We start from the raw sequence: 21594 nt of genomic DNA, 5'->3' as shown, positions 1-21594 counted from the left end.
ATGTATTGGTCTGAAGTGAATTTCCGTAAACCTGGGCTCAAAGCCAGTCTGCAGAGAGCAAGTGCCACTAGTAATGCGGGCGGAAGTGCTTCCCTGCTCAGCATTCTCACGCAGGGAAAAAGGAAAACACTTGCCTTTGAATTTTCCATTTTGCTCAGACATACAACCAAGGAAGTAAACAGGAGCTCAGCCATTTTAAACAGCTGGAGAAGCCCAGAAACCCTGCAAGGAGCTGCTGCTTTGAGAGAAAGTCAGTGCCACAGAGGCCACCAGCACTTCACCTTCTCTATGGTGATATTTATTCTCTCTCTCCTTTCCACACACGCATACATGCACACACGAAAAAAAAGGAGGAAATTCCCAGACAGTATCACTTTAAGAAATTACATCTTTCTTCATTAATTCAACAAACAAATCCTGAATATCTGTACCTCTTGGGGAATGAGTAGGTCCAGCAGGGAAGAAAATAGTAGGGGGACAGCAATTGAGAGGCCAAGCTGAGGCTGAAGGGATGTTTACCCCTTTCTACAGCTTGAAAGCCTCTTAGAGTGACAAGTCAGGTGGGGAGGGGAGCGAGCAGGGTCCCCAGACATTATTCCTGGGGTCAGCTTCATCTCCAGGAGGGGCCCAGGGCCTCACAGGTCAGACTTCCCCACCACCAAGGAAATGGGGTCTTTGCTGTCCTGTCAAACACTCACTGGTGATCCCTTACTTGAGGATTTTCTTTGTTCAGACCCAGATGTAGGGGAACAAAGCAGGCACAGCATGATCCTCTCCTGAGAGAGCCAGGGAGAAGTGAGGACAGCACGCAGAGGGGATTCGGGAATGTTTCCTGTTCTGTTGGAAAGCCTGGAGTAAAAATGAATCTTTCTGCAATCTTGCAACATGTCTCAAGAGCCTCACCTATATTCACACCCTTTTTCCCTGTAAGATTGCTATGAAGATAACCAGATATGCACCGACAGTTATATACAATATGTTCGGTGCACAGTACAATAGGGAAAAACTAAAACAAGAGATATGGAAGCACTGAGGAATGGATAAATTACGATGCCCCCTATGACAGAATGGTGTGCAGTCTTTAAGGATCATATTCTCAAAGTACTTTTAACAGTGTAAAATTTTTGTGATAAGAAGTTACATTAAAAAACACCATCACGGGGCCGGCCCGGTGGCGTAGTGGTTAAGTTCACACACTCCACTTTGGTGGTCCAGGGTTCACAGGTTCGGATCCTGGGTGTGGACCTACATACCACTTATCAAGCCATGCTGTGGCAGGCGTCCCACATATAAAGTAGACAAAGATGGGCACGGATGTTAGCTGAGGGCCAATCTTCATCAGCAAAAAGAGAAGGATTGGCAACAGATGTTAGCTCAGGGGTAATCTTCCTCACCAAAAAACAAAACAAAACGAAAAAACAGAATCACAAGTTTATATGCATAGTCTATTCACATAAACATCCAATGAGATGAACACATAAGTACACTTATGCACTTTACTGTATGTATGTTCTATCTCAAAAAAGTTTAAAATGTGTAAAGACAGCATGACACAAATTAAGAGGGGCTAGTAGTATTTCAGACCATTTTTCCCTTTTATATTTTTCAACTTTCCCCTGCTTTTCCAGAATGAACACGGCCTCTGCCTCCCTCTCTCACCTGGCCTTGGGTCATTCAGCCCCTCATGCTCTCCCGCTCCCCAGTCCAGCTGAGCCTCAGATCTTCAGAAGCTCCAAGGTCTACCTGCCCCGAGGGCCTTTGCATTCGTGGTTTCCTCTGCCTGGAACCCCATCCTCTCCACCCCTCACTCTCTGCCTTACTCCCACCTCTTCCCTTGGCTAACCCCTGTTGATCTTTCAAGTCTCAGCTCAGAGGTCATGGCCTCACAGGAAAGCCTTCCTTCCTTTCCCTCCACCTCCCACCAGATGGGGTCGGTTAGACTCCGGGTTAGTGCTCAGCACGGCCTGCCATTACATATTGTTTCTGTAATTACTCATGTATTGACCAATAAGATCTTCTGGTTTTAAGAGATGGCTTTACCTAACATTGCGCTCCTAGCACACAGCAGGATGCCTGGTCCCTAAAAGGAGCTGAAAAAGTAATTGTTGATGGAGTGAATGGAGAACCTTCCCATCCTGTTATCAAATAATTGGTTTGTAAAAGAAGTTCAAGCCTTGGCGGAAGGACAGAAAGTGTCTTTCCTTCTCTCTCCCTCTCCACAGCGCTGGCGTCGGGGGTGGTGCTGACTCCACAGGGCTAGAAGCCTTCACTCTGCCCTCCACCAGCACATGGGCCCCTCTTGGCTCTGAGGCCCAGAATCGCAGCCGCACAGCAAGAATCAACCAACAAACCAAAAGCGACATAAACAAGCAGCTGTCCGTGAAGGAGCAGCCCCACCTGCAAAACCCCTTGGATTCAATTCAGTATCAGCCACCCCTTTCGGGAGCAAGGAGATTGAATAGTTTTAAGGTCCATAAAATAGATTATAAACTGTCACAGGAGAGTGGCAGAGTATATTATGGGCTGGCCAGTCTGAGAGGTCTCTAGAATGAAAATAACGTAGAAGTTAGCCAAGGATCTCGTCCAATCTGATAAAGAAAAGGGAGTGAGAGAAGGGGAGGGAATCTGTGTTCTGGAAAGGGAGCAGAAGTGAAGCAGAAAAAAGGAAGGAAAATGAGAGAAATGGGGGAGAAAACATGGGGAGGGAAGAGAATTAAAGAAAAGCAGTGGAAAACCAAACAAAACGGTGGCATAAAAAGGATAAATGGAAATCCAAGGGAGGCTGGGAGTGTGCAGCTGAGAGAATGGGGGGGTTGAAATGCCAAGAAATCTGTGCCCTCTTCCCTCCTCCAAAACAAACGACCTCTGAGCTCCTATAGGCATGCAGTTTGTTAAATCCTCAGAAACAAATAGGTCTTAAACACAAACAATATATATGTCCATCTTGGAAATATGCCGTCAAGTCAAAGAGCCAGCGCAGATTTGAAAAGCAAAATACCTTAAGACAAATTTATTGTGATGCTCGTGTGGAGTTTATTTTGTCGAGGGGAGGGGAAACAATACAATCATTTCCTTCGTGGACATGCTTTCAGTGTGCGCATGAAGGAGAGGGCGTGGTCAGGAGAAATCAAGATGACAAGAGTATCAAAGGAGTCCATGGGCGGGCTCCTTAGCCTCCAGGGATCCAGCAAGCCAGTTATTAACAATAAATACAACAAGCTATTATGATCGCTCCAGAGGAATCCACACACGCGACAATCATCATCTCTGACCTTATCACATCCCTGCCAGGGTGACGACAAAGTACCCAACAGTTACAAAGTGCTCTGTGCTTCACAGAGAAGTTTCCTCCAGCATTATTGTGTTTGATCTTCCACACGGCTCTGGGAGATGGGTGAGGCAGACGGCATCTCCGTTCGACAAAAGAAGGAAGTGACATTCCAAGGGTTAAATGATTTGCCCAAGGTCACTGCTGTGGGTTGAGTTATGTCTCCCTAAAAAGATGTGTTGAAATTCTCTTCCCTGGTACCTGTGAATGTGACCTTACTTGGAAATAGGAGATAGGATCTTTGCAGATCCAATAAAGATGTAAGCTAAGATGAGCTTACACTAGAGTAGGGTGGGCCTTTAATCCGATATGACTGATATCTTTATAAGAGAAGAGACACAGAAACAGACACACACAGAAAGGAGAGAATCACGTGAACATACAGATACACAAAGAGAAGACGGCCACGTGACAACAGAAGCAGAGACTGGAGTGACGTGGCTGCAATCCCAGGACGCCAAGGATTGCAAGCAACCACCAGAAGCTCGGAGAAAGAGCACAGCCCTGGCAACACCTTGAGTTTGGAATTCTAGCCCCAGAACTGTGAGAATCAATCTCTTGTTTTAAGCCACCAGCTTGTGATGGTGATTTTGTCCGGCAGCCCTAGGAGACTAACCCAGTCAGAGCGTAGCTGTGGGATGTGGTTGCAACCCAGTCCCCAGACCTCACACCCAAGATTTCCTAAAGTTCTGCCAGTGAGGCTTATCTTACCACTGGCCACCCTTCCATCCTGGCCAGGCCACTCTAGTGTTCTTCTCTTTTCTCCCAGGCCACCAGGCTACCTCACACGGCTCATGGAGGCCCCATCACACAGTGCCAGTGTCTCTCTAGCACCAGAAACTCTCCCCATCTCTCTCGGCTCTTCTCCTCAACAAATTCCACTTCTGTGGACAGTGATCTCAGTTATCAATGAGGAAAAAGTCTGATTTTATGTCAGTAAAACTTTGGTGTAAAATAGAACGTAGTGGTGATATTTATCTAGCACTCTGTGCCCAGAACTTTATATTCATTTCCTATAATCCTAGAGCATCCTTACAAGTCCAGGGAGTGTCATTATCCCCATTTTATAGATAGAGGAACTAAGGTTCAGAGAGGTTAAGAAATGTGCCCTGATTTATACAGCTCCTAAGAGCCAACATATGAATCCAGGAGCCTTAATCCAAAGCCCCATTGCCCTGACATCAGAGCAGAGCTCCAAGGCAGGCCTTCAGGCTGGACTGCTTCATTTTACAGATGAGGAAACTGTCCTTTACTTTGCCAAGGTCACACCCCAACATAGTCTTTAACTCACATCATGAGGGCCAATTTGAACCAGAATGTCTATAGGAGGGATTTGAAGACAGCAACCTGGTTGAAAAGAGGAAGGGTCCTCAAAGCTGAGTTTACCCAAGGATTTACAGAAGATGAAGAAAATGCCAAGTGTCATTATTAAAGAAGAGAGTTGTGACAGGGATTCTGAGATAGAGGCTACTGTCTCCCCAGGTCAGTCCTTGGCACCATCACTGGGCCACAGATGTGTTTTGTTTAGTCCACAATGTGTACTTAAAAATATTTTTTAATAACTTATGACATCAGAAAGTCAGAAGACATTACCTTCAAATCTTGATTTGTAGCTTTTATTGAAAATAGAAGATCTGGCAACGTTAGGCCTACATCCTCACATACATCATTGAGCTGAAGCTGAAAAGTGGCAGAGTATGTTATCCTCAGTCCTCACCACTCCCTATTATCCCACACAGGGGCCAAATGACAGCTGCCTGTTACATCCAGTGCAGTGCTGCTTTTCTTACATCCAGCTTCCTTCACTCTTTTGGATTACTTGCTCTACCTGTAGAGTAGATATTTCAGTATGTGATCCTCGGCCCAACTTTTTAATACGTCCCTACTTGGCAGACCTCTTTGCTTTTAAAAGGCGTACAGCCCAGAAATACAGCACAAATGAATGACTCTCTAACTGTACTAAGACAGTTGCCTCTGGGAAATTATTTTAGGGCAGGAGAGGGGGATTGCTCCCTTGTGCAGATTTGAAGGAGTTAGTTACAGGACAAATAAAAAGAAGACACATTTGTTATTGTAGGCAGAAAGTATACAAATCCATTACTACCAGAAGATGTAAAGTTATAATTAGATCCAAAAATGATTTAGATCCATTCATGGGTGATAAAGACATAAACAGACATGCTGAGGAAGTCGACTCATGGAGCCTCGTCACCCTTGAAATGGCCTCAGAGAGGTCGACCACCAAGGATCCTCTTCCATGCCCCAGGCTAATCTTTACTCAGAACAGCACTTTGTTTCAAATGAGCAACTAAAAGAGATTTAACTTCTACAGAAATCTTTTTCCACCCCTGTACCTGAAGGAGAGATGCGAGAGGAAAATTCTTAGTGACACATGAAGAAGCTCATCTTGGGGAAACATTCCATTTTATCCTGGATAGTGGAGAAACAGCACTGCAGTCAGAGCCAGGTGCAGGTCCTGCCTCCCACTTATTAGCCTGACCTTGGCCAATCACTTCACTGATCTTCAGTTTCCCTCCCTTGAAATTTAAAACACTCCTGTCAACTCCAAGGGGTTACTTGAAGGGTCCTCTGAGACCATGTGAGGAAGCACTTGGTGAACTAAGTTATGATATCTTGAGTAACTGACCAGACAAAAGATACATGCAATAGACTCAGGAGGACAGTGATGTGTAATTGTTCTGCTCTAAATAATCTGGCTCTCGACATCAAGATCCTAAAGGAATTCCTAACTGTTTACTAACCCACAAAGGCAAATCCCAAAGGTGTCATGCAAGCCCCATTCGTGAGTCACAATGTTCTGACTCATGTTAAGATTCGCTCACGCTTTTTTCCACGCATTAATGAGCTACCCTGTTTTAGGCCCTGGAGACTTCTGCCCTGATTTTGTCTCCCCTAAAGTTTCTGCCCTGCCAGTTCTCCAGAACTCTCGGACCACTTTGTCTCTGGAGGACACACTCACTTTTGCCTTCCCTGCCCTTGCTTTGTCTGCTCAAAAACGTCCCTCTTTGTCTGCTAGGGAACTGACTTCACCAGGGTTTCTCCAGATGGCTAGGCAGATAGCCGCCCGGTCTAGATGGCAAGAACTGCCCCCTGAGCATTTGTCGGGGGCTCTAGGAGGGAAAGCTACAGAGTAGGTGATTTCCTTCCCAATCTTCCTGTAACTTTCAAACTGCTCGTTGCATCTCTGCCCAGCGGAGGTGGGGAACTCACAGATACTTTCTCAATTACTCATTGATGTCCAGAAGCCAGGCCCCAGGCCAGTCCTTCAGCCAGAATGTCAGAGGATTCACGATGCTGACCTCAAAGCACCAAATGCCCAACAGAATGCTCCCCAATCCCCAGAGCCAATTGCCCATGTTGGCGAGTCCTGACACTTTCTTGGATTTGACACTTTGATCATCAAATTATTTAGGCCTCCCTGTTCCACGGAGCTCTTTTCTTTTAGTGGACAAATTAATAGACTGGCTAATTAACAGGTCTTTTAAAAAATTGTACACATGTTAAGCTTTCACACTTATGAGAGAATCAAAGAGGAAAGCAGCAGTTTTATAGGTGCCGTAGGGACAGCATTTTACTCTGAAGCATGAGAGATGATCAGGCTGTAGGCAGCTTGTCTGTACATTTCAAAGCCAAAAAGATCCACTTTGGGATGACTACAATGTCCTATGCTTATTGCCTTGCAACAGAATTGAATGATTTTTGCCCCAGCAAATGGCCCTGGAGGAATGCCCCCTGCTACTGCAATGTAAAGGTCCTACTGACACCCAAGAATTTCTCAGTGACAGGCTAAGATTGCACGTCATGTCTTAATTTGTGGGGTCTAGTGAAAGGCATTAATTGTGATCACCAGATAGTGGGTTCCCTCTCAGACTCGGTGCACTAATTAGCAATGGCATTTGTCAGACTAGCTGTCTTGTAGCAAAGGGGTCTGGAAAGCTGAATTAATTTAGCCATTGCAGTGCACTAAAGATGCTTTGCCTTGTAAGAATAATCAACCTCCTCACCTCCCCTCTTCCAAGAAGGATGAGTCTGAAAGTGTCACAAAGACAAATTTCCATTTGTAGTCTGCAGTACAGTTATAGTCAGGTTAGCAAATTCCAAGGCCTACAGGTGTTGGTAGGAAGCTAATTTTAATGATAAAGTGGGTCAGGTATAAGAAACATGCAGCCTACTCTATCTATTCTTTTGTTTTCCCACTCTTGAGAGAGACAGTCTCTATTATGAAAAAAAAAGCATTGCAAGAGTGATGATAAACTAACACTCAGCCTCAGTGTCACAGAGACAATACAGAGAGTGATGGTGGCGAACTAGAAAACACAAAATGAGACAATGATTACTCTGCTCCAACCAAAGTGGCATGCAGAAATGCAGGCCCAATGTTGCCAGGATGTCTGATTTTTTGAGGCCAGAAACATGGATTTTTATGTAAAAATCTCCTGATTTTTAAATGTGGCAACTAATTTTTCAAACGTGTTAAGTGTATAGGTCAAACAATACACATCTTACCAAATCAGGCCTCTGGGATAGTCTTGCAATCTCAGCTCAAGCTGTTTGTTCTCATTCTCTTCTCCCCTAAATGTGCCATGAATACAGAGAAATTGAAGTTTTTTTTGGAAGACTGGCCCTGGGCTAACACCCATGCCCCATCTTCCTCCACTTTATATGGCACGCCGCCACAGCATGGCTTGACAAGCTGTGCGTTGGTGCGTGCCTGGGATCCAAACCCAGGCTGCCAGCAGCAGAGTGCATACACTTAATGGCTAAGCCACGGGGCTGGCCCTGAAGATTTTTTCATTTTAAAAATGGAACTGGTTTTTGGAGAATGTACTGGAAAACCAGTATTGGTTTTCTCTAAGTTACTTGACATTCCACTTGACATTCCACTTCGGTCCTTCACCCATTCCCTGCTTCCTCACCCTAAAACCTAGAGGGATAGCAGAGACAAAGGACCCCATGGTGCCCAGTTCTGCCACATCCCAGCTAGAGGAGTGAGGAGCAGAGAGGCAGCCATGTCACATGACCAGCCAGTGGCAGGGTAGTATCTTGGACCCAGGCCAGCATTCAAGACCCCCACACCACATTGCCTCCCTTGAAATGGCTTCTTATTCTGGCACACAACCCAGGAAAATGTCCATAAGAGGCATCACGCCTTTCCTGGTTGAATGCCTTTTTAACCTTCTCTTCTCTCTGCCTAAAGAAGCTCCATTCATTGATTCTCTTCTTTGAGGCCTTTTTTTGGCCAAATTGCCCATGGTGATTAATATTCTCCTTGTCCGCTGCCTTTGGAGCTCCAAAGCATCATCAAATCATCTATTTTTTTTCCTTCCACCACGGAGGATTAGATGATGTTTTGTTCCCAAATGTCCTCTAAAATGTTTGATTCTTACTTATAACTACATCTAAAAACCAGAACCTAACCTAAATTCCAGAGGGAAAAGTGGTCAAAACGCTGTATTTTAAGCCCAGACTCATTAAGAATGTGTTTGGCTGCAAGCAACAGAAAATCTGAGTTATGAGAAGTCGAAGTTTAATTATCCTACATAACACCAAGTCTGAACATTACAGAGTCAGTGCAGGGGCTCAAAAATGTTAGAATGCTGGGTCAGCATTTTGTGTGTCTCTTGACCACTCCGTCACACTTGCAAGACAGCTACAGCCACTGCAGACATTATGCCTGCACACTAGCATGCCAAGCAGGAAGGAAGGGGCAGAGGAAAAAAGGCTTTCTTCTCACAAGGATCTTGCCATTTATTTGGAATCAAAATCCTTTCCAGAAGCTCCCAGAAGACTCCTCCTTTCCTCTGATAAGCTATAACAGTCCCACAGACACCCCCAGATGCATAGGAAGCTGGGAAAGGGAGTATCAATCAGAGCAGAATGGGATTACCATGATTGGCTCATATCAATCATGATTCATTCTCCAATGCTGTCAGAGGAACCCACCTTCCTCTCCTTATCCTTATGTGAACAGAATCTGGGTTCTGTTAGCAAGGAAGGGATGGTCGTATGGCTATTATATAGGCAAAGTATCCCACAAAGCTCAATTTACAAAATAAACATAAATTAATTCTCAGAATGAAATGGCATGCATCCAAGAGTTCTGAAGGAATTCAAGAATGAAATTGGCCAGAATACATAACCTACTCATACAAATGGCCATGAATTCTAAAGACTGGTTTATTGAAAATGCATCCCCTATTCATAAGAACTCCAAAGTGGATCTGGAGAAACAGCTGATAGAGCCTAAAATAAGAGGATATGAGCCAATGTGAGCCAAATTGTTTCAGCAACCATTGTAAGAGTAGCTTATCATCACAATTGTTTACAGCCATTATGGTTAGAGTAAGCCAACAATTGAGTTAACGATAATGGGTCAATTAGGAGAACTGGAGTACAAGTTGGGATAGAGTGAATCTGTGAGGTTGGATAAGAGCATGGCAGTTACTATAAGAAAATGGTAAAGAGAAATTCAATACAGAACTTCGACAATACCATCAAGTGTGTTAATTATGCAACCCTCAACTGGAAGGAGGGCACCAAATTGGTGGGCTATATCCTGAGGCAGAACTAATAAGTACATCTCACTAAGACCAGATGTACTCCGGAGAGGCAGGAACAAAACAGATCATCAATAAAACACTGAGAGAAAAGGCTTTAAAAAACTACTAGTGCAAGATTCTGGATTTTGCATAAAAGAGTTTCCCAAATAGAATTTTTTGGGGCCATTCTATTTAATGCCAAATGTAGCTACTATTTTATGAAAAATAGCTGGTCACTCTGAGTCAGTTATGGTAACTATGAACTGTCTGTGCAGGAGTACATATAGAGGTGAGTGTGTATGCGTGTGTGAAAGATTGAACATCTGGGAATGACTTTTAGTGACTAATAAAGCTCTTGAAAATCACAATTCCACATCCACTCATGATTGTCTAAACCCCATCTCCCTGAGATCTAATATTTTTTAAACTATTCATTTTTAATAGATGGTGATAAAATCTAAGGATTCCCTATCAATGGGAAGGCAACATGGTTCAAACAAGAGCAAACTTACGTCTGCCTACTTGTTAAAATTCATTGAGAAAGGAAGAAGGAATCTAAATAAAGAAGAACAAAATTTCTTTATCATTAATAAAAGTTTCCCCACTCAATGCTTTTTTAATTTATTGAATGCATTGTGATGGGATTGAGGAGATAGGGTAGGGTTGGGGATTCATACAGAGAGCTGTTTAGGGAACAAGGAGTATTTTAAAAGTGTCTCTGAGAAGAGAAGCATAATGTGAAGAGCCTGGTTTCTCAAAGATAAGCGCCAGGCCAGTCCCATTTAGCATCTTTAAAAACAATGTTGAGGAGAAACGACAAGGAGTATCTCACAGATAACACCAAACTGGTGTGGGAAGAGAAGAGTCAAGCTATTGCAAAAAGATACAAAAAAACTCTTTGTATCTATATATACCTATGGAATCGGCAAAAAAAGAAAAAAAAAGTGAAAGATGCATCTTAATGGAGGTAACTTAAGGTAATGCATTGCCATATAAATAATCCAAACTTCCCATATGGAATGAAAATACTGAATATTAGTTAAGAAAGGATGATTTCCTGCAGATACCTGAAGGACCAAGGTCAACAAAATGTTGGTCATCATCGAAATGTAAATTTGAAATAAGGCAGAAAGGTTTACCTTTGCTTTATATAAACTATAACATTTCAGTTTCTTAAAAGCTATGTTCAATTCTGTCCTTAAGAAGTATATAATAGAACTGGGGTTCCAGATAAGAGCAGTTAAAATGGTTTCCAGAACATATGAGCTGCTGTACAAAGACAGAATTCAAAAAAGCTTGAACATTTTTCATCTGTAAAACAGAGGTTCTTCACATTTTTGTGCCATGGATACCTTTAGCAGCCTAGTAAGTCTATGATGCATTCTCAGGATAATATTTTTAAATGTATACAATAGAATATTCCATATTACTAAGAAAACCAATTATGATGCTATCTAGTTTTCAAAATATTTTTAAAAACAAATTGGTGCTAAAGTAATGTATAAGCTTCTTTATTAACACAGTAACAAGTTCTAACAAGTACCAGTTCTAATAAGTATCATAATTTCAAAGTAGTGATGAGTATAAATGATATTTCTATTTATCTGTAATAATTATAACATGATATAAAAATATCTGTGATGTCTATTGGTGGTATTTGTAATGGAAGAAAATACTAAATTTCAATTAGATGTCAGTGAGAATAAAGATGCAATTTTTGCCATCCAAGTTCATGAATTCCCTGGATTTTTCCCATAGGCACCGTGGGGGTTTGGGAACCCAAAGCTAAGTACCCCTGCCATAACCACAAGGGTTAAGAAAGAATATGACCAATGCTTATCATGTAATGAGTAATGTAGATAAAATAAACTTATTTCACATGTAAACTTATTTCACATGTCCACAAACATGAAGACACGTGGGATGGAAGGCAAAAGAAATATGAGTGGAGTGAGTCTAGGATCAAAAAAGGGCAGTTTTACAACAAGCCTTACAAAGATGTGTATCTCATTATTTCAGCAGATTGTACTGACTGGAGATATGAAAAGAGTCAAAAAGGATTTGGACAAACTTGTCAATTTTAGCCATAAAAGGCTCCTAAGAGAGGAGAGCTGCAGGCACTTAACCTTTAAGGTTGACATTAGGAAAGACAGTAGAATCCTCATTTGAGGGTATCACTTGTAGTAGAAGATAAAGTTGGAGACAGTGGGTCTGAACCAATATCGCAATGTTTCTTTCCTTATTTAAGAATCTGTTCTTGTTTTACATCAGTTTTTTTTCTCCACACACAATTAAAAAATATTACAGTACAATCCACGATAATTACATATCTGTATTTCACCACAGACCCCTGAGGTACTGAGCACTAAAAACTTCTGCTCCAGTTCTTGATTTAAGGTATTGTATGGACCACAAAATATCATATTTACAGTGCAGTAGCCAGAGAGTGATTTTAGGGCCCAGAAAAGAAGTTGAAAGGAGCAATGGGGTGGGGTCATAGTGCCAAGGGTAGCAAAGTTCAAAGTAGTCAAGTTCTTAGGCAGACTCTCTGAGAATAAAATCAATGACCAAGAGGGGACTTGAACACAGAGGCAAATCAGCACCTCGGACAGCTCAGTAGTAGGCAAGATCCTCCCTACAGCATTTGTTCTAACAGGAACTTACTCCTGTTTCAAGGTCTATCTGGGCTTACCTGGCCCCACTTTGCCCTTCCTATCCAGCACATACCCACTCTACCCCACTCAAGAATTAAAAGGTCCTGACATTGTTATAGTTTCTTTCTTATGGTTTCTTAGTTTAGTTTCTTTCTCTCCTTAAGAGAATCAATGATCTTCATCTGTTCTAGATCTCTTTCAATTCATATCATATGCATCACTGATGAAGAGACTGTCAGGGGTCTTGGGGGACCCCAGCGCTTCTCTGAGGTTCCATGGCAAGAGGGAAGCCTCTAGTCATGACTTTGTTTTTGTCCTCAGATTTTCTAGCCCTTTGACTCCCTTTATTTCCTGAGTTAGTCACCAAGTCTGAACAGCAGCCAAAGCCCTGACAATATTAGCAAGAACATTTGATTCCCTTCAGCAAAACTGGAGATGGCCCTAAAAAATGATCAGTGTTCACCCTGGCTCTCTCTCTGCCTTCCCAGGAGACAGTCCTTCATCCCTTCCACCCTTCTCATCACAGCAACAGAGTGTCTGGTTGAGGAAGCTGTTTACTTGGTCTGGCAGCCTTTAGTGAATTTTTTTCATTGACATGAATAACTTTGTTCCATCTAAGCAAAACAAAAAATAAAAATGAAAACTCAAAGGGTAAAAAATAAATCTTAAATAGAGAGCAGCTAGAATTCCTTAAACTTATAAGGATATTCAAGATCAGTTCACAGAAAGGGTGGAGAAGGAAAAAGATCTGGAATCCGGAAGAGATGAAAGAAGAGGGAGAAAGTCAGAGAAATGCCCCAGGAGGTGGTGGTGCAAATGGCAAAGGCTCAGGAATATATGAAAGATATAGAAATGAAACCGAAGGGAATGCACAAGTGAGAACCACAGAAACCACCAAAGTGAAACTAGGTGGCGAGAGTGGGACAGAAAGATAGGTTGTCACCGTAAGCCTCTTAAGGCTTAAAAAGATTTGATTTTGGAGGTCAATAACGGAGGGAAGTGGGTGAATAGGTAGGAAGGGGATACCAGAGAACACAAGAAACCTTCCTCAAATGAAAGTACTTGAACTCTTGAGCACATATGCATGCACATACATGCACATGCACACGTGTGTGCACAAACACTCTAACTCCTAAATTTCTCATTTTCATAGACTATACTGAGATTAGTGGGTTGCTTCATTATTTTGTCAGAAGTGTATGTCATACCAAACTTGAGGTTCTAGGGTTGTGGCAGGAAGTGGAAGAGGACTTACTGTGTATAACATAAATGCACCGAAAATGTTTCCACTGAACATGGCATATTTCCCTGATACGATAAATTCTTTAATGTTCTTTGAGGATAGTTTATTCTAAGACAAGCAAACAAAAAGACTACAGAATTTAGAAGGTTATATTAAACTCAAAGCATAACATATACTAATACTCAAAGCATATGTATTGCTACTGCCTACCAGAGTCTTTACAAGTCACAGACCATAAACTGTGAAGCAAGGCAGTGAGGGAAGAACATAGATTCCTTGAAGCCTGCTATAAGGATTAAGGCTAGTTCTCAGTTTTGCGCTGCAAATAATTAGATGCTCACATTTTATTCTCTCATTTGATTCTCCTAACACTATGAGGTAGAAAGGGTAGGTTTATTCTTGTTTAGCTAATGAGGAAATTGAGATTTCAAAGAAGAAATGAGACTTCCTCGAGGTCAAAAGGCTAATAAGCAGCAAAGCAGAATCTTCTAGTATTAAGTCCAATGATAATATATGATACCTTGCTGCCTGTCCATCAGTGTAAGTAAAATGAACTTAATATTTTCCACTTCTTTCTGATTTGATTTCGTTCATTTGATTAATATTTATTAAGTACTAGCTGCTGGAGAAAGAAAGTGAAAAGAATGGGCTGCTGTCTTAAAAGAGATTTCAGATAATGAACAAAACAATAATAATGCAGTATGAATCTGATAGGAGAGGAGAAGCGAGGCTTACACTTGAAGTGGGAACAGAAGTCTGTCGTTAGAGACAGCAGCAATAGCATATGACTTGAGTTTCATATACAGCTTCTAAATAATGTAGGTATCTTTTTGAGAATAACCTGCCCTCAAAGAAAGTTAAAACCTTTAGGCAGACAAGTGAGAGAAAGGTTGTTCTTGTCAACAGGAACAACATATGTAAGGCAAAAGATTTGAGAAAGACTGATGCGTTCAAGGAACTATCAATGGTTTGGTTTTGCTCAACAATAAAATGTGAGATGAACCTGGAGAGATGGTGGGGTGACAGGATGCCAGCTCAAAAAGGGTCTTGCATGGCATGGATCTTTAGCTATGAGCCTTTAGGCTAGGGCGATCCATGGAAGAATCTTCACTGGGGAGTGATATGACGAAATGTGCATGTTAGAGGACATTCTGCCAGCAATGTCGACTTAGCCAACAGCTTGGCAAAGAAGGCAGAATTGAGGCAGGGGGACCAGCAAGAAGGTTGTGTTGTAGTCATGGCAACAAATGAAGAGGATGGAATTGAGGCAGTGGTGGAAGGGATGCCACTGGGAGACACTTAAAAGTAAAATCCACAGGACTTTGTGTTTGAATTTCGGGATGACAAAGACTTGGGGTGCTCAACAAACTTCTGTGAAATTGTATTGTTCTCACACATCTTATTTGCCTCTGTGGCAGCGCCTTGAAAGTGGGACATGTCAGCTGATGGTTTGTTTGTTTCCTATCTCTGGGAACACCTGGTTCAGATATCTGAAGTTAGGAATGTGCAAAAAGATCATGAAATTAGGAAATTTTCCAGATTAAAAAAAATGACTTGAGAAGAAAAAGTAAAGCAGACATCTAGACTGAAGTAAAAGGGTGAAATGATGTCAGACTTTGGGTAGATTCTTTACAAAAATGGCCACAATCATTCTATTCTCCTTCCTGCATCCACAGTCCTTTAAATGTGCTTTTGAAGCTCCTTCTACCAAGAAGTGGAATTTGTTTCCTCACCCCTTCAATCTGGACTGACCTTGTGACTTACTTTGAGCAAAAGAATGAAGCAAGAGTGACCTGTATTTGCACACTGCTGCTCTCTTTCAGAACCCTGCCCAGCCACCATGTGAACAAGCCTGAGCTGGCCTGCTGGAGGATGGGAAACCCCGAAGGAACAGAGACCAGCTATTCCAGTTGAGGCCATGCTGCTAAGGTCCTTCTAAACCAGTCATTCCAGCAGAGGCCATTCTGGACCAGCCAATCCACTGTAGGCCATTCTGGTCCAGCTGAGTCTCAGCCAACCTCAGCTAACTGTAGAAGAATGAGTGAGCTCCTGGAGACCAGAAGAACTGCCCAGCTGAGCCTAGCCCACACTGCCAACTCAGAAATGTGTGAGTTAAATAAACAATTGTTGCTTTAAGTCACCAGAGTTTTGGGGTTATTTGTAGTGAAAGGTATGGATAGACTTCTTTGTAAAAGGAATATGTAAGACACTCCTCCTTAGCTCCCTGCTTCAAAGGAAATTGATGCTCCAACTCCTATGTAGACCAGTTCCAGAGATAGAGTCCTGGTTGTCGCACTGCTAACACCACTCCCTGCTGCATACCACTCCATGTATCGTCCACATGGTGATAAGATTTGCTCAAAAGGATGCCAGAGGGCATGCAGGTCATACATGGCAGGAGTGCCCAGGTATGGTCCCACCACTGCTGGAGGTAGGGAAAATTCTCTGAGAGATGGACAAGACCTCTATGGTTTTCAAGTGACCAGGGGCTGTTTGTTACTAAGCATTGCTATTTTGAGCTTTGGAACTCAACCACTATAAAAAATCCAAGGAAATGTGTGTGTGTGTGTTGGAAAAAATTAAACAAAAACCCATGTAAAATGTGTATATGAATATTTTATGTACTTTTTTGTTTGTCTGAAATATTTCATAATTAAAATTAAAAAATCTTAACCTGGTAAAAAATATATTGCATTTTCTTACTATGATAACATTATTTTAATCCTCTCCCTTACACTGTTTCTAGGAGAATCTATGTTAATATTGGTTTTTCTGCTCACTACTATATTAGGAGATACAAGGTCAGCAAATCCATATTTAATATATCCCTCTTTTATAACACTTCATTTATGTATTCATTCATTCAACAAATCTTATTAAGCATCTTTTAAACAATAAGTACCAGGTATTGTTCTGGGCAATAAGGATATGGCAATGAACAAAACAAGGTCCCTCCTCTCAGAGCTTACATTCTAGTAGGGGAGAATAAAATATAAATAAATATGTAACAATGCCAGCAGTGATACATGCCATAAAGTAAAATAAAGCATGGTCAGGGAATAGAAAGGTATTGGGGAGGCTGATGGGATGGTCAAAGAGGACCTCATTGATAAGGGAGCTGAGCAGAGCCTAAATGAAGGGACACTGGGAGGAGAGCAGTATCGTAATCATGGGTTTCTTTGTCCAGGTCCTTTCTTCACTGTGACATCTGGAAGGTAGGGACCATGTCTTATTCATCGCTATAGCCTGAAGCCCAGTACAGTACCAGGTACCAATAGATCTTACTGGATGGATGGATGGATGGATGGGCGGGTGGATGGATAGATGGATGGGTGGGTGGGTGGATGGATAGATGGATGGGTGGATGAATTCCTCCTCAGGGCTCTGAGAATAGCAGGAACTCAGTAAATGCTGACTGGGGCCACCAGTGAGGCTTCATAGCACATTCTGCCCCACCCCACCACCAGCATACCCATACCCTTATCCCACTATATTTTTCCTTTGTTCCACAGCAATGTATACCTTCTGACATATCAGATACTTAACCTACTTGTTTTCCTTATTGCTTGTCTGTGTCCCACCAGCGAAGGTAAGCTCCATGAGAGCAGGGATCTTTGTCTGTTTTGCTCATCGTCGTAACCCAAGCACTTCATACAGTGCCCAGAACACCGCAAGAGCTCAAAACATATATGTGGAATGTTTGAATGTCACCCTGTCCATCTCAGTTTTTCTAGAGCCTGATCTAAAGTGTGTCTGGGTCCCTCTCCTGTCTAGCTTCTCCTGCGAGATGTCTGCTTTTAGGATGACTCATCAGTCATTTGTTCTACCCAGAGACTGCAGGTTCACCAAAGAGGAGGTGAAACAAGCCCCATGAGCAATTTACATTTAAAAATATATATTATTTTTTGGCAGTCTAAAAATTTGAGCAAGCTAGACACACAGAGAAAATATGAATCAGAAATAGAATACTTAAAAATATAGAACACTTCTGTTTATAAATAAAAGCTAAATTATTATCTACGAACCAATAACAACATCAACTAACTATGAAATAAAGTGAATAAGAAGAGTCTGATGGGAAAATTACAAAATGTATTCAAACCATCATATGTGGACATTTTTCCTTTGCCCATGTTTCAGTCGTGTGGGAACGTCTTGTGGTCTGTCAGTCACCGGTACCCTGCTCCTGGTACCCTGTCATGAACTCAGCCTGTCCCTCTCGTAAAAGGATTCTAACAGGTTCCTTGGTGTCAGTTCTGCTCACTCATGCTCTGATGGCGTTGTAACCTAGTTAAGGCTTCATTATCTTAACTAGGCTAAAGCTATTCTTTTTCAGACAAAATCAGCCTTCCACCAAGGGTAAGACACAGTATCTGAAATTGCTCCTTTTCTTCGCAGCTCCATTTCAAACTCGCATAGTTTTATTTCTTTGTAACCTAGCTAAGGTTTCATTAGCCTAACTAGGCTGGAGATATTCTTGTCAGTTAAAATTTGCCTTCAGCTTGAAATTATCTACACTTTTCCTGAAATGGTTGCATTTTTCTCACAGTCTAAATTAGATTAACTAATTTCAGACTGTTCTCCTCCTAAATTACAATTTGCCAGGATGGCCCAACGATGGTCTCTTTCTTCCACAAACCTGTCTTTCCTCTAATACCTGACTCCCCAGTCAGAATGCCATTCCTTCACAGCCTCCTCACTGCCCTGCCCGCCCCCAGAGAAGCCCAGCGCCCTTTAAAGAACCACACACACATCACCCATCTGACGCACGTGTTAAATGCAATATATTACCCAACTTCTTCAGATGTGCTTTTAGAAAACCTTTATTACAGAAGGACCTTTGATTCACTGATTTTGTGATCTTATTTGTATAGTAAAACAAAACAGCTGCAAAATTTAGAAAAAAAATAAACAAAACAAAATCAAAAAACAAAAACAACCCACTATGGCAAAAGCCAAGACTTAAGCTAAGACAAAACACAAAACACAATAAAATAAAAAGACCTGGCTAATAAAAAGCTCACAAGGAAGCAACAGAATGTGTAGCTTGTTGCTAAATGTGGTTAGATCCGTTTAAATTCTTCTCTTCTCCAACTAGTGTGAATATTGTTTTTAAGTTCTATGGTAATTAGATGTGGACCTCTGGAAATTCAATTTTGAAAGGTTTTATGACAGAAGCTGTTTGTGAACTCGTCTTTCCTAGGTAACCACTGCAACAAAGCAAGGTTGTTAGGGTAGATTGGCGCGGGGTGGCATTCACTTTACCCACATTTCACTGGCGGCAGGGGTGGTGCATAGGCGCCGGGCAGTCAGTAAGGGGTGAAGGAGGAGGACAGGAAGGGGAGAGAGGGAGGAGGCAGAGGAGAGACGGAGAGGTGGAGAGGGAGAGACAGACAAGACGTTGACCTGGTGCACGTGCCAAGACTGGAGAGGGGGTGAGCCGGCCGAGCGCCATGAACCTGCTGGCCCTGGAGGCACCCATTACCACGGCTCTCTCAGATATGAGCATCTTGCTACACAGAATGTGACACTGGTCCTTAATGATAAGTATTTTTGCACAATGTGGCTCCTCAACACAAACCAACTGTGTCATCTGATGTTCAGCTGAACAGTGGTCTCTTCCCACACCGAAGGCAAATCGGGCTCTGCTGGGCACCCTGAGAGGCTGTATGCTGATCCCCAATGTGGCACAGCCCAAAGGGATTCCCAAGGGAGGAGTTTCCATCTTACACCCTGACTTTAGAATCTACACACAGTACCATGATTGTTCTCTATGCTATATTTAAATTTCATGGAAAACCTAGGTAGAACCTGGTCTAGAAGATTCTATATGGGGCAGGAGATGTCTCTCTTTTCTTTATGAGTAATTTACTTTGTAACAGAAATTCACTTCCTCACAGAAAAAAATGTAATTCTATTAGTGTGTATGTGTGTGTGTACACAGAGATACCCATAGCCTATATCTGGGGTAACATGATGCTTACTCGTAAGGTGCTAATGAACTAGCAGCCTTACACAAAGCTGTCGTGAGTCAAGCCCTGGAGGTGGGGGCTGTCCTCAGAGGGATGGATCTTCTAGACGACATTTTAGATAAATGAGGAAAGAAGGAAGTATGGTGATAATACCAGGGTTGATGGATAACATCCAAGAATTGTTAAAAAGGATGCCAAATTAGTACCTAGGTCTTTATTTTTCAGTATTTCTCTACCTGATTTTCTAGAGCGTGATTTACTGTTTTCCATGTCCTCTACTTTGGTAAAGGTTACGTGTGACTAAAATAAACAAACGAACAAAAATTTCATAGGTAAGATCTGGACCACAAGCCACAAAACAAAGTCAGTTTCTTATCTTCCACCACCTGGTGACAGGACACCCAAATTGCAGGTTTTATTTGGTCAACAACTCTCTTAAAGTTTAAAAATACCCATGTAATGTTAAAAGTGGTGGTTAATATAAAAAAACAAGTAAGGATATTTTAAGTAATCATTTGTAATTTGATTTGGTAATTAATTAAACCAACCTCTTCAACTTTTTTCTTTGCAAGATAAATATTAATTTCCTGACCTCATCAGATCTCCTTTTGCATTTTCTATGAAACACTAACCTTCTGTACCAAACCATTATCTATCTAGTGAGGATAATGGCAAAATCACTAATACTTGAATATAAAAAGGATAACATGACCCTAATGCACACACCACAGCTTATTCCGAGATAACGCTATCATTCACTGCCACAGGGTCATCTTCACTGTAGCTTGGCAAGAGAAGAGACCAAGCCCTATAATAGTGAAGACAGAAGACAAAATTAAGATGACAGGTGACATCCTACTTCTCCAGAATTCTCCAAAAAATCTTTACTACCAATCCCAAATCATTGATATTTGGGTTTAAAGATTTTATCACAGAATTACCAACTCCCTCTCTAAATGTATTTGTAAATGTGAGGGATTTTGATAAATAACCTGTTATTAATTCAGATACTATTTATAATGAATTTGTGCCAATTTGACCAGGGTTAAGTTGAAATGTAGCTGTCTTCTATCTATAAATGGAAAAAGGGTGGGAGAGGGGATCTGAAGCAAAGTACCAATAGAAATGAGAGTGCATTTGTAACCTTTTACTTTAGGACAATTTCTTTCCAAGCTCTTTCTCATATCACATTTGTATGCAATGTGCTAATTATGACTAGCTTTAATCTCTTCATAAAAGTAGAGCCTATTTCTTTACTAGGTTTTGTTAGCCATTAGTTAAAGTTCACTAATCAACGAATGGCTCACAGTTAGAGATGCAGTATGGCCCTGTCCATCTCTAACTTTACAACCGAGACCACTGAGTCCTGGAGGGTTTGCAGACTTGTGCCAGGCCTCACAGCCAGCTGGTGGCAGAGTCACAGCTAAATGTCACGTCTTCTGATTCCCAAAGTTCTGAAATCTTTATACTCTCTGGGGGTTTTCAAACTGATCTGTGAATCTCTAGGGGCCTGAGAGGGTGGGGTGCCTTCCAGGTACATCTTTTACTGGTTTCATATTTGGGCCTTCCTTCTAAGAGTTATTTGACTTTCAAAAAAGAAAAAATCCATGGCTTAAAAAAGTTTTTAAATCACATTTAAAAAATTTCAAAGTAAAAAAATTTCTAAAATATGCTGGAAACTCATCATAACTCTCCATTACAGAGTGGAATTCAATACAAGTTGGGTCCCTTAAAACACCATCTGAAATTTAGTGACTGAAGGGCCACAGGACCAGGGGTTCAGAGCTGGGATCTTGAAGTCGGGGAGACCCGAGACCAGCACCTCCACGTCTGACTG

At 41.8% G+C, this 21594-nt stretch overlaps 1 protein-coding gene across 2 annotated transcripts in view; it reads right to left on the bottom strand.

Moving 5' to 3' along the window:
• TMEM178B (transmembrane protein 178B) overlaps positions 1-21594 on the bottom strand; it is a 347203-nt gene that overhangs the window by 100555 nt on the left and 225054 nt on the right. The window lies entirely within an intron of this gene.

Source organism: Diceros bicornis, chromosome 3 (genome assembly GCF_020826845.1).
Source record: "Diceros bicornis minor isolate mBicDic1 chromosome 3, mDicBic1.mat.cur, whole genome shotgun sequence".
NCBI lineage: Eukaryota > Metazoa > Chordata > Mammalia > Perissodactyla > Rhinocerotidae > Diceros > Diceros bicornis.
Note: the sequence above shows the minus strand (reverse complement) of the source record. Positions and strands in the feature narration are given on the sequence as shown.